Raw genomic sequence first — 23,751 nt, 5'->3', positions numbered from 1 at the left:
GACTTTTTCCACCGTGTGCTTTGTTTCCGCAGTAGCTGGATTTATGAATATGCTTATCAGACGCTTCATATTTTTGCTGCCTTTTCAATTGTGTAATTCGGTTTTGTTCAGCTCTTTGGAACTGTTGCTTTTATCTGTGCACGCGTCAGTTCACGTGAGCCGCTCGGTGTACATGCATCGAAGGTTCCCAGCTGTGCTGGTGCCATCTCGTGCTATGTCCGTGGCTGTATTTAATGTTACCTTAGTCCTGGCACTTAAAACTTTCTCTCGCAGTTTCGCTGAGTTTGTGTCAAACACCACCCTGACCATCTCATCTTCCTCTCCATAAGCACAGTCCTTCACCCGTGAATATTTACCCGTGGCAGTTTGCTATTGGATTGCCGCTGACGGACGGCCTTATATGGGCAGGCACTAAATTACAAACGCCAGCGCAGCCTGTCTATGAACTTAATTTAAAGTGTAGGTTTACATCGTGCTTTGTTTCCAAGTAGCAGAACTCATGAATATGGTTGTATATGTCACTCGCTCGCTTCTTATTGTTTCGCTGCCTTCTCAATTATATAATGCATGTTTTCTTAAGTGCTTTTTTGAGCTCTTCCTGGTTTTCTATGTACTGCGTGATTACGTGATGAGGAGGCGTGATGATGTCACACGAAACTCCGCCCCCACGGCGTTGAAGCTCATCTCCATTACAGTAAATGGAGAAAACTGCTTCCAGTTATGACCATTACGCGTAGAATTTCGATATAAAACCTGCCCAACTTTTGTAAGGAAGCTGTAAGGAATGAACCTGCCAAATTTCAGCCTTCCACCCACACGGGAAGTTGGAGAATTAGTGATGAGTCAGTGAGTGAGTCAGTGAGTGAGTCAGTGAGTGAGTGAGGGCTTTGCCTTTTATTAGTATAGATATATAGCAAAATCCCCGCGCCTCGCAGCAGAGAAGTAGTGTGTTAAAGAAGTAATGAAAAAGAAAAGGAAACATTTTAATAATAACGTAACATGATTGACATTGTCATGAGTGTTGCTGTCATATATATGCCTGCCTAAATAAGTCACCCTCGCTTTGCTCTTACTTTATTTACCGCTCATTTAATCATGGCTATTGGCGGAAAAATTATAAAATGGAAGGAGGATGGCTTTACCAAAACAATTATTGATGGCGAATCGATTATTCATAAAGCTTGAATTGGTGATGTTTTTCTGTGTTAACCTCATATTTTTTCAGACTTCTTCTCAAACTAAGGTGGTGCGAGGGTAAAATGAATCGGGATGCGCTGATCAATGTAATCCGTGTACCAGGAAATCATGCATTGACAAAAATTAAATGCATTATTTTTTAACGCGTTATGGAGCACATGCATCGAAGCTTCTCAGCTGTGCTTGTGCTAAGAAAAGGAAAGATTTTAAAAATAACGTAACACGATTGTCAATGTGACCTTTTGTAAGTAGTGCCTGGAGGATTCAGTGTGGAGAAACTCGAGATAGCGTGTGTATTAACTTGTGGATTTTTCTGTGAGTATTTGGTGGCAGTCTGACGAAGTTGCTTGAAGACGGCATTAGCCATGAGCTCAGCTCAGACCGAAATTAGATGAATGGGAGGGAGATGATGACGTGACTCCCCCCCCTTAACTGTCAATCCCCACAAACACAGTCTCTCGGAATTTGCATAAGCACACCCCTTCACCTACAATTTTAACTTAGTTACAAAGTGATCAAAACTCTTGTTTATATCCCGTCCTCTCATTAAACTTGTATCCCGCATTACCTGTGGGCATGTGAAACGCCAGCGGTAGCCTGTCTATGAACTTAATTTAAAGTTTAGGTTTACACCTTTCTTTCTTTCCGAGGCAGCAACACTCATGAATATGGTAGTATATGTCACTCGCTCACTTCTTATTGTTTCGCTGCCTTCTCAATTATAAAATGCATGTTTTCTTAAGCGCTTTTTGGAGGTCTTCCTGGTTTTCTACGCACTGCGTTGACAATCAGTTCACGTGATTACGTGGGAGGCGTGATGATGTCACACGAAACTCCCCGCCCCCACGCCATTCCAGCTCAACTCCATTACAGTTAATGGAGAAAAATACCTTCCAGTTATGACCATTAGGCGTAGAATTTCGAAATGAAACCTGCCCAACTTTTGTAAGTAAGCTGTAAGGAATGAGCCTGCCAAATTTCAGCCTTCTACCTACACGGGAAGTTGGAGAATTAGTGATGAGTCAGTGAGTGAGTGAGTGAGTCAGTGAGTCAGTGAGTGAGTGAGGGCTTTGCCTTTTATTAGTATAGATATATATACTGTATATATATATACCTGTATATATATATACTGTATATATATATATATATATATATATATATATATATATATATATATACATACAGAGTGATAGAACCAGGGCACCAGTAAGTGCCAAATACAAAGACACAATACAGTCCCAGATTCAAACAAAGGGTGTTTATTAAACACAATACCTCCAAAAAAGTAACATAAGCACAAGTAATCTCTCCTGCAATTCACCTATTCTCTCTTTACCGCACTTGTACTCTTCCAGTGAAGTGTTTCCTTCCTTTCCCCCAGCCGTGACTCCTCTGGACAAGGGGGTGCGGCCCCTTTTATTGAGGACCCAGGAGTACTTCTGGTGCCAGGGCTGCTGCCCGTTGGAAATTCTTCAGAATTATATGGAAGTCCAATATATTGGAGAGTGCATCTCCCTGCAATGCCCCTTTGTGGCACACATGGATCTTAACAAGACTGTGCTGCTGGACTACTGTACAACTCCCAGCATTCCCTGCTGGTTTCCTGAATGGTTTCCATTATGGAGGGCTGCTGCCATCTAGTGTCTGGGGGAACAAACACCACTCAAAGACAATCCTTCCCAGTCTTTCTCTTCTTTTCTCCCACCCTGGGAAGGTACCGGAACCATGTCCAGTCAGGATGCCTGTCCATTTGCCCAGGGCCTCCTGTCCAGGTAAGAAATCTGTCCATCACCTTGGGACGTATTATTTGTGTATGGCCCCTTACCTTTCTTTGGCTGGGATACCTGACTGATCTCTTTAAGCCTCCCATCCAATCAAGGAGCCATCCCCCATCCTGTTCGGGATGCCCATCCAAATCATGTGCCACCTACAATATCTATAGATAGACAGATAGATATACAGCATATAAATACAGATATACAGCATATAGCTATTGATATAGAGTATATATATATTTTATATATATATATATATATATATATATATACAGTATAAATGTTTGTCTACACACATACATTCTGTATATACAGTACGTTTATGTTTATATGTAAAGAAGTGCATTTATATATTAGTATACATACCATTACAGTAAGCAAACTCCACACAGGTACTGCAAGGGTCAGAATTCAAATGGCAGGACTATACGCAGGTGGCAGAGCAGCGTTTACTACTCTGGACAAGTATGAGATTTCTTTACTTCCCTAATAGTAGTAAAAACATTCCTTACTCTCCTAATCGCACAGCATGATGAAAATGTTCAGCAAAAGCAAGCTCATATACTGTAGCTATCAGGACCATTTTTCTCAGGCACAAGGCACAACAGCAGTCTTTGTTTTAATCCAGTTGTGAGAGAGATCCCTGTACAATTAAAGATTCATCAAGCCTAACCTCACTATTTAAAAAGCCTCTAAGGCTCCCTTTTCATTTAGCAACTATTGCCTTCATGTTTAAAACCCAACATTAGCTGCAACACCATTGTTAACAAAATATACTGTACGTGTGCTGTCGTTTGCTGTCAACTCCCCCACATTCTGCATGCTTGACTGCATTTGAATCATTATGTCCTCTCTGGGATGAGTCACTTGATTTCACTTTCACCCTGTGCTTATTTAGTTTTCTGATACTTGAATGAAACATTACAAGCTAAACGCTAGAGCTGAGACTGAGTGATTGCAAAGATCAGCCAAGTATTTAATCTTAAAAGTTTAAAACCAGTGCTTGTAAATTTCTTCCATGAAAGGAGTTTATTGAGGTAGATATTATTTGAATAATTCTTGTTGGAACGTTTTCTTCTGGATTCTTTGCCAAGAACCAAACTTCTTAATCTTTGACCCGTCAGCAGAGAACCATATAGTTACATTTTCCTGTATAGAATAGGAGGATATAAGCTGTAAATAAGAGAACATTATGCATTAACCTATGTATGTAACTTCTATTCAAGAACCAAAGGTACACAGCAACATTGGCAATGTTAAATTAATTTTACTGATATTAAACTATGTACTGTATATAGGACATTTAAAAGTATGTATATACTGTAGGACATTTCAATACATACATTCTTAGGGTTAATTCAACATTTGGTTTGTATTTGGCCATTTTTGAGGTGATGGCTGCACCCTTTTTACAAGTTACCACCTAATTATGCACTACTTCAATTTGTGAAATTACAAAGCTAAAGAGTTAGTTGGTGAATTGTGATTAAGAGGGTACTGAACAGAGTGGTCTGCTGTGCTAATTACTTAATAACCATAACAAAACTACTACTCAAATAGTGTTCCCACAGAAACAATAAATGAACAAACACACATAGATTCACATACACCTAAAAGAGCTGCCTCATTGCTAAACAGAAAAAAAGGAAGGGAGACTATGAAACCTTTCAGTCCAGTGCTGCCCCCAGCAAAGAGCTTCTTCACTTTTGACATTTTAAAATAGCAAACCAAGCCAACAACTGAAAATGAGGAGGCATGGACAGCATCCCATTTTTAATCTGGCTGTCCAGCTAAATGAAATATTTCCTTGGAGTGTCTTTTTTCTCTCTATCCACTGACCCAAAGTCTCAATAGAGCAAATGTGCTGCTGCTAAGATGGACAGATGATCGTTGCTTCTGCCTGGAGCACACACCTGTGTACTCTCTAACTATTTTTTCATATCTATCCACTATGCAGTTCAAATATTGTGGTGGTAACCCACTGCATTGATATGCCTATTCATTCAGCAGAAAACATGCCAATTTCTGTACGCCCATATTGGGTTTGGGCGAGAACTGGTGAATAGTCCAAAAACGTAAGAAACAGTACACAAGAAAATAAAAAGATACCAAAAATCAACCAACCTGCTCAATAGCTCAAATATGAAAATTAAAAAATGATGACTTGTCTCCCTAAACATCAGTTTCACTTCAAAATTCACACATCAAATGAAATCAAGTTACTCAGCACCCAGCAACTAAGATTTCCTGCTTTTCTTGGTGATCCTGTGATACATTTTTGTGAGCAAAAACACCTTGTTACTGAAGAGGTCAGTGAAGAATGCAGAGTCTTGGTCAAGAAAACTGAAAGGTTACAAATATTCAAACGATAGCTAGTGTACAGTAGTGTAATCAACAATGGTGAGGTTGAGCAATCACCAGTAATCTGAAGAAAGGCATTTCTCAACACACAAAACTGAAGTGGACACACTACAGCAAAAGAAGTCCTCATCAGGTTCAATTCCTGTCAGCGAATAAGAAGAAGATGAGGTTACACTGAACATGTGATCACCAAAACTGAACACTGGAAAATTGCTAACTAGCCTGACAAATCTCACATTCTGCAGCAACATGTAGGCGGCAGGACAGTAATTTCCATAAATTCTGGCATACACAACATTAATCCATTGATCCATCTTATCCAACATCAATGATACTGGCTGGTGATGGTGCTAATCTAATGGCTGGTGATGGTGGAAAGCTAATATTAGGCCAATTAAAAACAACCAGGCCTCATCTGAAAGTCACAGGACACCAAAAATGTGCTCTTGAATGGGTGACTCCTTTTATGAACACAGGCTACACAGTCTGAAATGGATGCTTACTGCAGGATAACGTGCTGCATCACAAAGCAGGCATCATCTCAAGGCGGTTCCACAAACATGACAGTGACTTCAGTTTACCCCAATGGCTTACCCAGTCAACATACGTCAGTCTAATAGTTTCCTAATGTTGTGGAAAGGACATTTCTCTGAAGATGTGGACAAAAAAAATCTTTAGAAACTGTTATGCTATTATAATATCATATATGAGTCAGGCGCCACCGTGAGTGGCAGCCTTTCCAGCAGTATCTATCTATCTATCTATCTATCTACCTGTCTATCTATCTATCTATCTAAGTCAGCAACCCTTGTTAAATCCAACTTGGTATTCGTTAGGTGTATCTAATAAAAGAAGTGATTAAGTGTTGTACAATTTTTACATTCATTATTTACAGTTATGGGACTTTCTTCTGGTCACACAGTGAGTCAGAGGTAAACACTGAAGTGCAATCTTTGGGTTTTACAAACCATTGTTTTGGCCCCAACATCACACTGCCACATGGTACATCATAGTGTACCAAGTGAAAACCTAATCTTGGTTACAATACATTAGTTACACTTGTTCTGTTAATATTAAACATTTAGTGTGTCAATGTTTAAGTGCCAACTACTACACAACGATATATATACATTAAAAACATCATCTTGTTCTTCAGTTAAGCTATATCAATCATTATGAAAATTAGAATGGAATTATGGCTTGGCAGCTTGAAATCCTTCCTAAAAGTTCCAGTAATCTGACATTGAATCCTGGCCACTTTATGTGCCATTTATGTTTGAATCTCTGTTCACATGGATTTTTTTTTTGTTTCAGGTACCTGGGTATCCTTCCACATTCTAAACATGTGCATGTTATATTAATTACACAGCGTGATGCACTTCTACCCTAATGATTAATGCATTGTGCCCACTGCAGCTGAGAAACACTCTGGCCTTCACTGACTGTAGACTTGAAAATGTAAGTTCAGAAAAATACAAGGATCTATTATATTTTAATTTTATTTTTCATGTAAATACATCGGGCCAGGAGTGGAACACTGGCTCCGTGGCTAACACTGATGTCTCAGAGTTCTAGGGACTCACATACAATCTACAAACTGGGCAATGTCTTTGCGAAAATGTCTCTTTTTTTTGGTGTCTGTTGGCTTTGTCCAGTACTATTGTTTCTGTCCACAGCATAAAGCCATTAATTTTATTTTAAGTGATGAGTCTAAGTTGGCCTGATGTGCGTGATTGTGGCTGCGACCAGTGATGGACTGGTTATTGGCTTCTGCCCAGTGCTGTTGGGATTAAGCTCTGGCACCCTGTGACCCTATAATGGATAAAGTAGATGGGACAAATGGAATAGCTAATTATGCCACATGGCAAAAAAAAAAGATTTTTTTAATTGGTACTTGAAAATAATTCTTGTTAAAATATTATTTTTGACCACAAGTCAAATCTTTTACTATATAGGTTAGCATAAACACTGACAGATTAAAATGAACTGCTTGTGGTGCAACATTTTTTCCTCAGATTACCTTTTAATGATTGTAGCAGCTGCTCACCTCAAAGGCAATATTCATTCTATTTAAATATTGATTTTATTTCTAAGGTTCACTCAAATAAAAGGCTTCTTGCTCTTCAGTGAATTTATCGGGATGACTCTTAATTGAAACCTCAATAAACATAGGTATATGGTTCTGCCTAAATGAACAAAATTAATGATAACAGAAAAAATATACTCAACTACCATTAATGTATGACACTGAATGAAGTATTATTAAAGAAATGTTGATTAATCCAAAGTCCTAAAGGCAAATTCAATTTATGTGAATCAAACAGTAATTGCTAATTTGTGCTTGGTCAAATACCATGTAATGTAAAATTATCCAGTTTCTAATACTAGGCCAATATGCTTTCTATTACAAAACAGCTGAGGTCCTGGCTAGCCTTCTACAGAATGTATCTTGGGATTGGCTACATTAAATTTCTGTACCGCACTCATCAAATGCATTGCAAAATTTATATGAAATAACTAATTTCATTTCAATATTTTGTAGGTAAACTTATCCAAAGGAAACATGGTGGCATTAAGGTTTATGCTGCAGCCTCAGAAGTACAGAATATTATATTCACAACATTACATTCACCTTTGCATCCTTAATAATAGCTTCCATAAAATAGCTGCCTCGGGTCTGTGTTAGTCTGCTCTTGCACTTGTGCCCTTGCAATGTGCAAAAAGTGGGTCCAAGAAAGAAATGAAAGGTTATAGGTGAAGGCTCCAATGTGACAATGATTGTGCATATGTCACAAAATTCCTGCATAGCCTGCTTAATACATTTTGCACTACCATGTGACATTTCAGATAAGAATTTTATATAAATACTTTCTTAAGGATCTTTACAAATTATAGTGCCTTGCTGCATCTACTTTATAATTGCTTATTTTAATCCAACCTGAGAACTATACACTTTTCTTTATTAATATACAGTATTCTTCAAGTTAAAAATAAGCAATGTACAACCTCTTCATTTCTGTTAGGCACAAAAATACAGGATCATTAGGTGAAGTACCTGTAAATATTGGGTTTAACTGACAACAACTACATAACATACATGAAACTACACAGCCTGGAATGTGAGCATAATGCTGAAAGTACAATAACACAACTGCCTTCCCAGTCAACCAGAGAAGCCCCTCAGACTAGACATGTATTGACCACACAAGGTCAGAAGATCAAGATCAGCACTTCATGGCCCAGCTCACCATGGACAATCAACATTTTACAATAAAGAGATAAACTAGTTATAAAGTTAATACTGAGCTATAAACAACAAAAATGTTTTATGCTTCTCATGGAAACAAATCAATCAACAATCCATCCATTACGTTTTTAACCTTCTAAGTTCAGTTTATAATAAATGTAACATTCCCAAGCCAATGTAAACCAATTAAAGATTGTGATGGGGTCACAGTGTATCCTGGTAGTATCGGGTACAAGGTAGGAAAGAACCTTGGACATTGTCCCAGTAAATCACATCAAATCATTCAGCACTATTGTAGTTTACCCTAATGTAACTACTTTTGAGTTACTAAAAGCATTCCCTCTATGCCCAAGTCTGAAATGAAATGATATTTGAAAGGATGGTAAATAACAGTTTGATACAGATCAAGGTCAGGATGGGGAGTATGCACTGATACAGCGTGTTGCCTCACTCACCCAAACGACGAAACGGCTCAGGTTCCTGGTTGACAACACCTCAGGCAGACACGCGGTCTAGTCCCACCCCCTGGAAATGTCCATCTATCTGCCACAACCAGGTTTTACGTGGTTGTCCTCTTGGCCTGGTCCAGCTCCTCAACAATGAGAATCCAGTGAGAAAGATCACCCTTGGGGAATTGCATTGTCAGCAAAGTCAAGATCAGTGATGCCCCACTGCTGCTGGACCCCGTGACCCTGTCCACTGAACAGAGTATGAGCAAGAACACACCCCTGATGAACTACAGAATCAACTAGGAAAAATGCAGAGGTTCTGCCTCCACTCTCCACAGCACTCACAGTACCAGTGTACAGGCCAGCCATGATATCCAGCAGCGTTTGGGGGAATCCTGTGAAGTCTCAGGATATCAAACAGGGCAGCTCGATCAACTGAGTTAAACAATTTATGAAAGACGGCAAAGGCTACAAAAAAACTCCGAAAAAAACGAAATTCATGTTTGTTCTCCATGAGAACCATCAGTGCCAGGATGTAGACTTCTTAGATGTAAAACTAGACTGCTCCTGTCACTGGTAGGTGAGCAAGGGATCACAGATTCTATTGAGGATGACCCTATCAAGGACCTCACTCAGCACCGAGAGAAGTGTTATCCCCCTGTAGTTGCCACAATCTAGGCAATCACCCTTCCCTTTCCTAAAAGAAATGACAGGTCCCGTTTTCCAGTCAGTTCAAATGCCACCCATTTCCCAAATGGAAGCAAAGATTGCTTGCAATGCAAGGAGGACACACTTACCACCAGACTGGAGAAGATCACTCCGGATACCACAGATCCCTGCAGCCTTCCCTACCCTCAGCTGGTTCACCACTTGTGCAATCTCAGTGAGATTGAATGGTTCACAACTAATTGGAGGATCAACCTCAAGAACCGTGGACCAAGAGATGTCCAGTGTTCTAGCTGAAGGATCAGCTTTAAACAACTGTTCAAAGTAGCCAGCCCAGATGATCACAATTGCAGTGTCATCGGTAAGGAACTTCATCACCCACCCTGACTGCAACTCTCCGAGGAACAGATCTGGATGTGCGTAATGCTTCGATTCCTCTGTAAGCAGAATGTGGGTCACAAGAGCATAGATGGTGTGTCACTTGCTCACAGATTCCTCTAACAAACACCTCCTTATCTGCCCTCAAAAACATGTTAAATACAGATATAGTTCAAATACAGATCTAAAACTTGTAAAATTATTGTATAATATAATATCCGTACATATTGAAAGAGGCTATTTGTAAAGTTTAAACATGGGCATGACATGCTAAAAAGGAAAGACTGGAAACAAAAGATGATGTGCATGATGTACCCAAAAGGGATAAGGCAGAGGCTTAGCCAAAGACTCAATATGTTACAATACCAGTAAAAGATTAACTTTACCAAATATCAAGGCTTTGGAATGTCGAAAACACAGAAAGCAAAAATAAGATCTTCTTGGAAATGCCTTTTAGACTCCACTAGTGCTAATATGACGAAAATTGACCATTTTGCAAAACATTATGCACATGGCCCTATTTAAAAGGATATGCAATTGAACAGTTAATCTGATATCACATTTGTAATGGCCCAAGTTCAAAGAAATACCTCCTTCTACAATGAACAAACAAATTTCAGAACTGTGCAAGCCCATTTTGAATTACAAGCGGCTATGACTAGCACATGTAATGATCACTGAATGGTTTACTAGCGCTCAGGGGCTAACATTTATCACATTAGAAGTTTGTCGTGTCTAGCATCAATTACACAAAAGTATAGATATTGACAATCCTTCTTCAATGAAAGTTTAAACACTGGGGGGAAAGAAACAATTCTTCAAGCCCTGATCCTACTGTGCTGCAGTCATCATAAGCAACTTGAATGAGAAGAGGAAATGTTAATAACTGATTTATGCTACAACATCTATGCTTCCTTTACGTAAGGAAGGAGCAATAAAAAATATCCTTCAGGGGTCACTGTATTGGAATGAAAATGGGACCTGAATTTACTAACACTTATTTTGGTAAGTTTCTGTTTCTGTGTGCTAATGCATCAAGAAATGTGATGTATTTGATGGTTTTATATTTCATCTTTATTTTACAGCACACTTAATGATGAAAACCACCCAAAGCATTTTAAATCAACAATATAGCAATTGCTTGGATGCATATTTTATAACACACTGATGAATGCACAATGCTAGGGAATCAGAAGTGAATTGAAGGCCTTGGGTATTCATTTTTTATTTGTTGAGACACCAGGTCAGCATTTGCAAGCTGTAACAAGTGGGAAAAAGGATTAAGGTTTAAAAAAACAAAATTAATAAAATATTTTTTTCTCCCCATTAACGCTTACCCACTATAACTGAATTGTAAAAATGTGAATAAAAGTAGACTTGACGGCTTAAGATAACAGATCTAGTAACATTGTGGGTCAATGTGAGACATCTGGCAAAAGCAACATTTTTAGAACTGAATTTTAAAAACACAAAACAAAATATATGCAAGTACAAATACAAGTGCTAGTGTAAATGTAGGATAATATCAGTCATTAAAGCATTAAGATGAGACCTTATATGTCAGAATATGCAGCACAACTCCTGGTTCAGGCTCTCGTCTCGACTACTGCAACATTCTGCTTGCAGGAGAACTGGCAGGTGTTCCTAACCCACTGCAGATGGTCCAAAATGCACAGCATGTCTGGTGTCTAACCTGCCAAGGTGGCCTTATGTCACTCCTCTCTTCTAATCACTACATTGGCTTCCTATAGAGGTACATAGTAAGCGCAAATCCTTGATGTTTGCCTACGCAGTAGTTAAAGGTCCGCACCTATGTATTTGGAGACATTTCTGAGGTCTTGTGCTCCTTCTCGACCACTCAGGTCTGCTGTTGAACAGCATTTGATGATGTCGCCTCTGCATGGTATCAAATCTCAGCCCAGACTCTTTTCATGTGTAACTTCTGGCTGGTGGAATAAGCTGTCCACTTCTATTCGAAATTCTGACTCCATTAATGAGTTAAAGAAGCGTTTGAATAAGTTTTGTGTGGTGAATTTCTGTCTAAATGATATTAGCGGTTTTATTGCCTATTAATGGTAACTTGCTTGTACTTTGTTCTGAACTGATCAAATTTGTACTCTTGTCCTGTTACACCTTTACTCCAAAAATTCCCCTAGATTGATGTTTACTCGATTATGTTGACCTCTTTTGTAAGTCACTTTGGATAAAAGCATCTTCTATGCAAATAAATATAAATGTAAAATAGATGAAGTTAATGTAAAGTGTAAAAATGTTAAAGAAAAATTACTATCGCTAAAAAATATTTCAAAGTTTGCATATGATAAGAAATTTTAATAATAGCATGTATTTAAGTAGTTCTTTAAAATGCTTTCACAATAAGCAACATGATTATTAAGGTTTATAATTTAGGATGGTAATGCAATTCCCTCACACGAATACTAATTCACAGATTTCACCAAGCATCAACAATGCCCGGAAACGGACTATTTTTGTAATAGTGGAATATCCTTACTTATCAAAATATCTGAGCAGATTTAAATTGGTTGAATGACCAGCATGCAACTATCTAGTTCAACTGTATAAAATAAAAAATGTTTTTAGTTGAAATAAACAAGAACAACATCCACTGAATTTGCAAATGAAATTCAAGGCCATTTTGAAAGGTTTGGTTAGAAGGTCCCTGCCTATTTTCATAGGCACAATTTAAGTGAGTCAAAATTAACTAGTCAAAGTGGAATATGTTAAGGGTAGTGGTATACTCATATGCCAGGAAACCAGAACAAGAGGAACAGTAATGGCAGAACCGTCACTGATTCCAACTATACAGTAAACCCGGAGCAACATCATAACTAACCAAGAGAACATGGTTATTAAACTTTTGCAATGATTGAAAATAGTTCGATCAGCTACTCCAATCGCTATTCTAAATTCTCAAACCACTGTAGTCAATCTAAAAGCATACAAATTGTGGCACAACATTAAAAGATTACTTACAATTAAGTTAAGACTGGATAAAAGAAAGGCTGAAATTTCACAAAAAGGCTTTTCATAAGAAGTTTCAATATTTGGTATTATAATTTCCCTAAAATCTTAGAAAGAAAAGGCAAATTTGAAATGGATCTGTAATTCTTAAGGACAATCAATGTCATTTTCAGTTTAGTCAAACACAGAATAGTAGGTAACTTGACTAAAGTTTTTAAAATCATGGATGTGTTGGATCTAAGTTATAACTTTAATTTAAAGTTCTATAGCAAGAACATGTGGATACAAATGTAAACTTGTTAAAGGTAGGTTTTGTACTGATGTCGATCGCTAGTAACATCAGAGAAAGTGTTAGGGTGCCAATCAGGCCACTCTGTTTGCTTCTTTTATACATGAACAATATAACGAGAAACAGAACAAAAACCAATAAAGCTGTTGGCTATTCTAACATTTCTTAATTAGGTTTGTCACGCTTGTCTTCGGGCTTCCTTCCCGTGCCTTTGAGGAGAAGGGAAGGTGACCTTCTGGGTGCCTGCAAGACTGTACAAACGTAAGAAAGTTGTTCTTCATGTACAGAACCATCGATTCATTGAATATGTCACCATTGCGTATGCTAGAGAGTGGTACTTAATGACATTCAAGGCTCAACTCATCCTTATTTTGGAAAAATCAGGCAACTAGGACTGGTGAGCTTTGTTGGGCTCATCAAAATTGTTTCTAACATTCCAAATCGGATTACTTTGATGATGTTTATGCTAAAGACATCAGAGATCATGCTTCTCAATAAGAATGTTCCATTATTGGACATTCCACTGTTTCAAGTGAAGTGTTCAATAAACTAGTTAAATGGGTCAAATGAACAAGCAGTAGTTTTCATTTCAGAGGGGTTGTGCCATTAGTGTAAATTAACTTACAGTATGTGGTAAAAACAAGTAGTGAGATCTTAAAATGAATCACTGCTAGACCTGGAAGCTAATGGTCCCATTTTGCTATGGTATATCATCAGTGCTTTTTATAAAAACAATCCATAAATTACTCCATGGCTACTAATATTAACTGGAATTGAATCTGACTATACTGATTTTTTTACTTGACTTGAGTATTGTCCTAAATAAATCTTGATACTTGTTTATATTTTGTTTTATTAATTTGGAATAGTACTTAGAACCTTTTATACTCTTTGTATGTAATGGTGTACTTCCATTTGGGCTGTAATTTTTGGCATTCTAATGGTGGCACTGATCTTGTGTCCTGAGGTTGAATTCCACGCCTGGTGTATGTGTGGGATTTCCTCTGGATGCTCAGGTTTTCCTCCCACATTCCCAAAGACAAGCTGGCGATGTGAACAGAAGATTGTGAAGTGAGTGTGTGTGAGTAGGACTGATGCCCTGCCCGGGGCTGTTTACTGCTTTGTCCCTGGTGCTGACAGATGGCTCCAGCTACCTACAACCCTGTATTAAGCTGATTTGAGAATGTCATATTAAAGACAGCCTATCATACAATTCAAGTACGGTCACCTTATCTTTTTTGAGAAGAACAAAGTCTGTTTCACATACAAGCTGCAGTAATTTGTCAGAGGCTTATTTTATTTTTACCTCAAATTTGAGATTCTCAGAATACAACTAAACACAAAAACAATGCTGCCATTTAGTTCTAGTACATAATTGTGCATTTATTGGCCAGCACCACAATAAGTAGGTTACAAGTAATGTCATGGAGGCCATATTATATAAGGTCACTTTGCAGTCTTTGCAGTTATATATATATATATATATATAAATAAACAAAGGGGAGAATTTACACGAGACTTCAGTGTTTAAGCAATTTGTTTTGGTATATTTAGTTCAAAATAAGGTGTCACACAGGGGAGGCAGCTAAAGGGCCTGTATGAGATTACTTTGTAATTTCAAAGCAAACCGGGAGGTAGGGGAGGCCATGGAGAACAACTTTCGGATGGCTTCGAGGAGATTCTGGTCCACCGTCCGACGTCTCAGGAGCGGGAAGCAGTGCAGTGTCAATACTGTATATGGTGGGGATGGTGCATTGCTGACCTCGACTCAGGACGTTGTGGGTCGATGGGGGGAGTACTTCAAAGACCTCCTCAATCCCACTAACATGACTTCCAATGAGGAAGCAGAGCCTGGGGACTCGGAGGTGGTTAAAAAACTCCTTGGTGGCAGGGCCCTGGGGGTGGATGAGATACACCGGGAGTTCCTAAAGGCTCTGGATATTGTAGGACTGTCTAGATACTTTGTACAACATTTAAATGATATAAAATTATTCAATACATAAGTGTCTCCTGGATGAAACTGAAACTGTTATAAGCACCAGATATAACCACACTAGTGGAGAAATAGTTGCATGTGCTATAACAGCTATGGAAAGCTCCATGTGTGAAAGGTGGCTCTTTACTATGAACTGAACACAACAAATATGTTTAATAGTGGGAGACATTGGGTAGGTACAGGAATAAAACTGTTTTGGAAATATTAGTCTGTAAAATAAACATTACCTTGACTTCTAAGATATTCAGAAGAGAAGAATAATAATCTCTGAACCTATCTGGCGCAAAAAAAAACTCGAACCACAACCCATGCCGCTGAGTTAACTTGTCGAGTAAAAGGAAATAGCATATGGTGCCAAAAATCACATGTTCCCTGACCAACATGTGAACCTATCCAACGCAACAAATATGTTCACATTATTTGACTGGTGAGAACTTTTGACTCTTCTAATAGCTCCTAACCAGACGTGCACAGAGACATCAGTTGCTTACAATTATACCCAAAGGCATCCTTAGGAACAAAGAAAATTAAATTAAAAAGATTTCTGTCACAAAAAAATCACAACTGCAGGCAGCATCTTTTGGTAGTAAGTAAATGATTACAGATTCCTGGAATCATAAAGAAAAGCAGTTCCCTTAAGGCCTGATCAACAATTGCAACTTCATCGGAAAATCAAAAATAGAGCATCAGTTGCTTTACTTTCTCATATTAAGAAAAAAATTAGGTGATCTGGATTTTTTTTTATTGTAACAATTTGTATTTGTTCATCAGGATTTTTCTTTTATAACCAGGAAGTAATTGCACTTTCAACTTTCTTTTGACTACAGTATAGTAGCACTTTATTATATTTAAATACACTGCTCAAAAAAATTATGGGAACATTTAATTATCACCGTGTAACACCAAGTCAATTATACTTCAGGGGTATTAATCTGTCCAGTTAGGAAGCAGAAGTGATTGTGAATCAGCTTCACCTGCTTTGGTGCAATTGAAAGTAACCACAGGCGCACTGGAGAGGCAACAGCAAAAATGGGAACGGTTTTACAGGTGGTGACAATTGACAGTTGTTCTCTCCTTACCCTTCCCGACTGAGTCTTCTCTAGTTTTGTGTTTTTCTAGTGGTGTTGCCACTACTGGTAGCATGAGGTGGTATCTGCAGCCAATTCAGGTTGCAGAGGTAGTCCAGCTCTTCCTGGATGGTACATCCATGCATGCTATTGTAAGAAGGTTTACTGTATCTCCCAGCACACTCTTAAGAGCATGGAGGAGATACAGGAGATACATGGAGGCAGGCCATTACACTAGGACAGCTGGACAGGGCCATAGAAGAGCATCAACCCAGCAGTAGGACCGGTATCTGCTGCTTTGTGCAAGTAGGAACAGGAGGAGTACTGCCAAAGCCCTACAAAATGACCTCCAACTGGCTACTGATATGCATGTTTCTGAACAAACCATCAGAAACAGACTCCACGAAGGTGGCATGAAGGCCCGCCCTCCTCTCGTGGGACCTGTGCTCACAGCCTATCACCAGAGAATACCACATTTGGCAACTTCTGCCATTGGCGCCATTCTCTTCACAGATGAAAGCAAGTTCACACAGATACGTGAAAGAGTCTGGAGATGCCATGTTGAATGTTGTGCAGCCTGTAACATCATCCAGCATGACCATTCTTGTAGTGAGTCAGTGACAGTCTTATGAGGCATATCCTTGGAAGGTTATACACACCTTCATATGCTAGGCAACGATACACTGAGTGCTGTTAGATACCAGGATGAAATCTACAAAGCCATTGTCAAACCTTACGCTGGTGTAGTGGTTCCTGGGTTCCTCCTGGTGCAGGTCGATGCAAGGCCTGATGTGGACAGAGTGTGTGGGAAGTTCCTGGATGACAAAGGCATTGATGCCATTGACTGGCCCGCACGTCCCACAACTCTCCTCGTATGATGTCCTGTCCCCTGGTATCTCCTCCATGTTCTTGAGAATGTGCTGAGAGACAAAGAAGACCTTTTTACAACAGTATGGATGTACCATCCTGGAGGAGCTGGAATATCTGTGTAATCTGAATCGGCTGCTACTAGTAGTGATAACAACACTAGCAAAACACAAAATTAGAGAAGACTCAGTCAGGAAGGAAAAGGAGGGAACAATTGTCTGTGGCCACCACCTGCCAAACCATTCTCTTTTTGGGGGGGTGTCTTGCAATTGCCTCTCCACTGCACCTGTTGCCACTTTCATTTGCACCAAAGGAGGTGAAGTTGATTCACAGTCTCTTATGCTTCCTAACTATACAGATTGATATTCCTGAAGCTTAATTGACTTGGTGTTAAACTGTGATAATGAAGTGTTCCCTTAATTTTTGAGCATTATATTTTGCAGATTGAATGGTCATATTTCAGGTTGCATGATCTGGTGTACTGCAAAAGAGACAGTAAGAAAATCTTTAGATCAAAAATCCTAGTGAAGAAAATAGAAGTGAAAAACCAATAGTTTAAATAAATCTAGGTATCACAATAAAAAAGGAAAAAAGCTAAAAGGCAAACCAGGATCATTGCCAAAAAAATCTATGTGGACAAAAAGATGGAAGGAAGCCCAAAAAGAAACAAGAAAACAAAAGCCCTAAACTCTTTTTTATGGCTCTGTTTATTATAGTGCCCTAAATCCTAAGCTAAGCAAAACTAAAACAAAAGGAAACCTGTTTACAAAGAATAAAATTGCAAAGTGAAAATGTTGGCTTTTTAAATTGTCTTTATGTCTTTGTAGAATAAAGAAACTGACAGCCAAACTATCCCCTGCACTAGCCAAAGTTCTGACATTGAATGACAGGAGTAATAAAATGGTTGCCACGTTCACAAAAACACCAACAACATCAAAGCTTCATGTCATCGCAGTTGTAAAATTGCTTCATTACGTCAAACAGAAAATAAATGCTAAAATGAACAAAAAGCAACAAAATACTGTCTGAATAGCATCTAATCTTCATTTATTCTTTACTGACGTTTGCATGCAAGTTGTCACATTTTCACTTCGGCATCATTAAATATTTTTGTATTTCTTGTAGTGCAGATATTATCCATCCATCCATTTTCTAACCCGCTGAATCTGAACACAGGGTCACGGGGGTCTGCTGGAGCCAATCCCAGCCAACACAGGGCACAAGGCAGGAACCAATCCTGGGCAGGGTGCCAACCCACCACAGTGCAGATATTATGTACATTTTAATTTTAATAGTGCAATACCATTTTCTTTAGCTTGGGCATTGCCATTTTGTGTTGCTTTGTCATGGCTGGTGGCATATTCTTTAATGCTGTCGACTGACTTGTGTCAAAGGAATCTCTGTGCAAAAAAATGTAGAAAAGTGTAATGTGCTACACATTGGCAAAAGGAACTTTAATTATAAATACGAGATGGGAGACACTGTCTTACAGGAAGCAACCTCTGAAACGGATTTAGGGGTTTATGTTGACAAATCATTTTCATCATTTAAAAAATATACATAAGCTGTTAAATTGTTAGGTTATACCATTAAAACTGTTGAAAATAAATTGAGGGATGTTATGCTTAGGCTAAGTAATGCACAAGTAAGGCATCTGGAATACTGTGTGAAATTCTGATCATCAAAGTACAAGAAAGACATACGAGGGGCATTCAACAATTTATCTCAGTAGGAAAGAGTTTTCAAAAAATGTTTGTTTTATTTTTCAATATAGTCCCCTGATAGATCCATGCACTTCATCCAGTCTGCCTGCAATGACTTTAACCTCTCGGAAAAAAATATCTTCTCTTTGACCTTCAAACCAGGATGTCACCGCTGCCTTGACATCTTCATCACTTGAAAACCTCAGTCCACAGAGAGATTTCTTCAAAACTTGGAACAAGAAATAATCTGAGGGAGCCAGGTCAGGACTATAGGGTGGATGGTTCAGCTGCTGGAACCCAAATTCTCAAATGGCATTGTCATGAAGAAGCATACTTGATTGGCATGAGGACTCTCCTGACATTCTGTCTCTTGGAATGTTAGACTCACACTGAGCCACAACTGTGCAGGAGTAACCTTGAGAAATGTCACAACATTGCCAGACTTGTTTCAACATGCTGACTACTTTATTTACTTAGGTAGATAAATAATTGAACACACCTGGTGGCAGCACTTGAAGCTGTGCAGAGGAGAGTAACCAGGTGCATCCCAGGACTTAAGGACATGACAACTTCAGACAATTCAACCTACTTAGCCTGGAGCAGAGGAGACAGTGTGGGGACATAATCCATGTCTTAAAAATTCTCAAATATAGTGGAAAGTGCATTTAGGACTGAAATCATGAAGCAAAGGGTTTTGGGAATCTGGAACAAACTTCCAAGATATGTAGATGAAGCGGAAACCTTGACAACTCTTAAAAAGTATCCGGATGAGATATTGGGAAATCTTACCTAAGCTATGTTTTTATTGATTTAATTAAAAGTAACTAACATTACATACAATCAAATCAAGCATAACAAAACAAAATTCAACCTCCAACCAAAAGAAAGAGAAGAAGAAAACTTTAAAAGTAGAAAAGGGGAAAAAAATCCTTTTCCCCAATATAAATGCTTATTCTAAAATGTTACTGATTTGCTCTTGCCAGGTTTTAAAAACGTTTTGAACAGATCATCTAAGTGAGAATTAGAGTTTGTCCAGTTTCAAATACAGTATTATATAAGACTAGCAGACCACGTACGCTTCGCTGCAGTCGCTGTAGTTGGAATAATTATGTATCTGCATGTGACTTATAGAGCTTCTTTATATACAACATTTTTGATTTGTCCTCCTGGAGCCAAAATATATACATTTTCTCTGTGACTAATTCATGAACATGCTACATAAAAATAGAAATGGGAAAAACGGCAACACCGCCGGGAACAACAGTAAATGAGATAAAGTAAAAGTCTACCAAACACTAAATGAGATAAAGTAAAAAAGGGCAACAGCACTGGGAACAACTGTTAAAAACAACAGTAAATGAGATAAAGTAAAAGTCTACTAAACACTAAAGTACAAAAACGAAGTAGAAAGTAACAGTAAAACGCAACACCGCCGGGAACACCAGCACACCGCGTCTACTAAACACTAAGAAACACTAAGTAGAAACACTAAAGGAAAAAATACTATTCAGTAAGTACTGCGTCTAGTAAACAGTAAATCAGTAAAGGAGAGAGGACTAAACACTAAGGAAAAAGAACTGCAAGACTGCGTCAGCTGTGGAGCTCAGCTCAGAGAGAAATGAAGTGAATGAAATGACATGAATGGGAGGGGAGATGATCACGTGACTCCCCCACCTGCCTTAACTCTCCATCCCTCCACAAACACACAAACACGGTCTCTTGGATCCCAACTCTCCTTTATATAAATCAGTAAACGAGAGAGGACTAAACAATAAGGAAAAAGAAAGGCAAGACCGCGTCAGCTGCGGAGTTCAGCGGTGCTGAGCTCGGAGCGAAATTAAGTGAGTGAAATGACATGAATGGGAGGGGAGATGATCACGTGACTCCCCGATCCGCCTTAACTCTCCATCCCTTCACAAACACAGTCTCTCGGATCCCAACTCTCCTTTATATGTATAGATAAGTTACCCACTTAAAACAGGTGCAATAGAATTATCTTGCTCAACTGGAAAAATCCTATGTGCCAACAGTGTAGTAAAGGCAAATACAGTTTGTTTGTCCTTCTCCAATTTAAGCCCATCTGGAAGCACACCAAACACAGGCTGTTAAGGGATTAGGAGTGATTGTGACATCCAAGCTGTCTTATAGGCATATAAAGATTTTTGCCCAGAATGATGTTAATTTGGTGCATGCCCAAAACATGTGGCTTTGCTCATATGGAGCTAGAGTGCATTCTGTGCATGGCTGCCTTCTGCTCCTTTTCTGAAATGTTGAGTAAGAGATACTTTTCTCAGTGTACTCTGGGATCTTTGAAAGGACAGGACTTTAAAATGTTTTATATATTATAGAAATGCGGTCTGAGTCTTCAAGACTGATAAATATTCCTTCTTGAATAGAAATAGGCAGGAGGTGAGGTAAATAGGGTAGATCCCATTTAGCAAAGTTTCTGATTTGAAAGTAGAGGGAAAAACTATGCTGCAGGATTTTATTTCTATTGTGCACCAAGCTTGTGTGTGTTCAATTTGTGTCAATGTCTTGGTTTTTATAGCTTCTATATTTGCCTCCCAGTAATAAAATTTAAAGTTAGGTAGTGCCATGCCACCTTCTGAGTTTGGACATTGTAGGATCACCCTTTGGATGCATGCATGTTTCAACTTCCAAATAAATTAGGTTCTAATTTCTTATTTCTTAATCTAAATTCTTAAAAAAATGATTTGCCAATGTATATGAGAATGATTTGAAATAGAAAAAGAAGCTTGAAAAGGATATTCATCTTGACTGTGTTTATTCTGCCTGCTAAAGTGAAATGGAGGGTTGACCATTGTGGAGCCAACCTGGGCACAGACAGGCGGACATGTTGTTTTCAAACCACCACACGTTTTATTTACAATTATATTTACAAATATTGGTCACTCAGACCCAGTCCAAATAGTGCACACAACCCCAATACTCAGTCCTGGCCTCACAATGCCTTTCCTCGGGCCGCCTCCACACCTCTCTCATGCCTTGTCCTGCTTCCACCCGACTCCAGCCTTGAATGAAGGGAGACAGCCCCTTTTATCCTCTCCCAGACGAGCTCCAGGTGGCTCCCGGCATTCCCTCGTTGGCGGAAGTGCCGGCTGTTCTCCCGGCAGCTCTCCGGGTGCCCTTTTAAATCTTCCCCCCAGCATTTCCTGGTGTGGCGGAAGTGCTGAGGGAACAGGTCCCCAAGGCATTGAGCTTTACTGTTTGCTTGTGATGTTTACCCATAGGTATTTAAGCTGATCTGCAATGATAAATGGGAAGGTGTCCAATCTAATATTGTGTGCTAGAGAGTTCACTGGAAAAAGCACACTTTTAATCAAATTGATTTTGAGTCCAGATATCTTTTGAAATTCTGCAGTGCTGTTAGGGCTGCTGGCACAGACGTTTGTGGTTCTGATATACACAATACCACATCATCTGCATATAGTGATATTTTCCATTCAAGTCCTTCTGTGATAATCCCCTTATCTCAGATGCATTTTGAAAGTGATCAGCCAATGGCGATTGCAAAGAGCAATGGTGATAGGAGGCATCCCTGTCTAGTACCCTGTTTTAGTTTTATGATCTAAAACAATGTTGTTAATACAAACTGAAGCTTCTGGATTGGTATACAGTAGTTTGATCCATGCACAAATATTCAGGCCAAACCCAAATTTGTGCAATGTGGTGAATAGTTAGTCCCATTCAACCATATCAAATGCTTTTTCTGCAGCCAAAGATAATAAGATCTCTGGGGTGTTGTACTTTATGGGTAAATATATTACATTAAATAAGCATCAATGATGGGAAGCTAAGAGCCTGGTTTCTCAATCCTTTTAGCTAGAACTTTGGAGAGTATCTGAACATCATTATTCAGAAGTGACACTGATCTGTATGATGCACATTGTATCAAGTCTTTATTTTTCTTAGGAAAGAAGATAATTGACGCTTGATGAAAAGTTTGAGGTAGAATTTTCTTGTCTCTAGCTTCTACAAATGTTGCTAATAATAGGAGAGGTAACTTAACTGAAATATTTTTATAAAATTCAGCATGGTAGCCATTAGGGCCTTTTGCTTTCCCACTCTGAAGCGGGTTTATAGCGTCTGCTATTTCTGAGAGTGTCAGAAGTTTTTCAAGTTCCTCTGTACTAAGCGTATCTAGCTATGGTATCTGTAATGCATTAAAAAATGCATTAGATTGTGTCTATTCTTCATTAAATTGAGTAGAACATAATGACTTATAGTACTCTCTACATTTGTGCATTATATTTTTATGTGATTTTATCGCCATCTCTGTTGGTAATTCCTGACATTGCATTGCAAACTTCCTGCTTGTGGATTTGTTGAGCTAAGATCTTATTAGCCTTCTCTCCATGTTCATAGTAATGATGGCATGATTTAAAAATGAGTTGTTATGTTTCTTTTGTTGTCAACAGGTTGAATTCTGTTTGCAAAGCCTGTCTTTTCCTATAAAGTGCCTCATTTGGAGACCTGGTGTGTTCTTGATCTATTCTGGTAATTTCACTGATTAACTCAGATGCCTTTTTGGTTTCCAATTTATTTAGGTGGGAGTGATATGAAATAATCTGTCCTCTTAAAAATGCCCTCAGAGCTTCCTAGAGTATTCCTACAGAGACCTCCGAGGATGCATTTGTCTCTAAAAAATAATCTTTTCACTTGGATATAAATTCTGTACAGTTCTCGTCAGCTAATAACAGGGGGTTAAAGACACCAGCTGCGAGATGAGTATGTGGGGCATAGTGATTTGAGC

The 23,751-nt window shown here is 38.7% G+C and overlaps 1 long non-coding RNA gene across 2 annotated transcripts in view; it reads right to left on the bottom strand.

The window, feature by feature from the left end:
* Positions 1-2,481: 2,481 nt before the first annotated feature.
* Positions 2,482-23,751, bottom strand: part of LOC120532595 — a 63,956-nt gene continuing 42,686 nt past the window's right edge. For both annotated transcript variants that reach the window (XR_005634322.1, XR_005634321.1), the window contains exon 3: positions 2,482-3,133. This is a non-coding gene — a long non-coding RNA (uncharacterized LOC120532595). The remainder of the gene's footprint in view (positions 3,134-23,751) is intronic.

The sequence above is a fragment of the Polypterus senegalus genome, chromosome 7 (genome assembly GCF_016835505.1).
Source record: "Polypterus senegalus isolate Bchr_013 chromosome 7, ASM1683550v1, whole genome shotgun sequence".
NCBI classification, from domain to species: Eukaryota; Metazoa; Chordata; class Cladistia; order Polypteriformes; family Polypteridae; genus Polypterus; species Polypterus senegalus.
The sequence above is the reverse complement of the archived record's forward strand: the minus strand, read 5'-3'. Positions and strand labels throughout refer to the sequence as shown.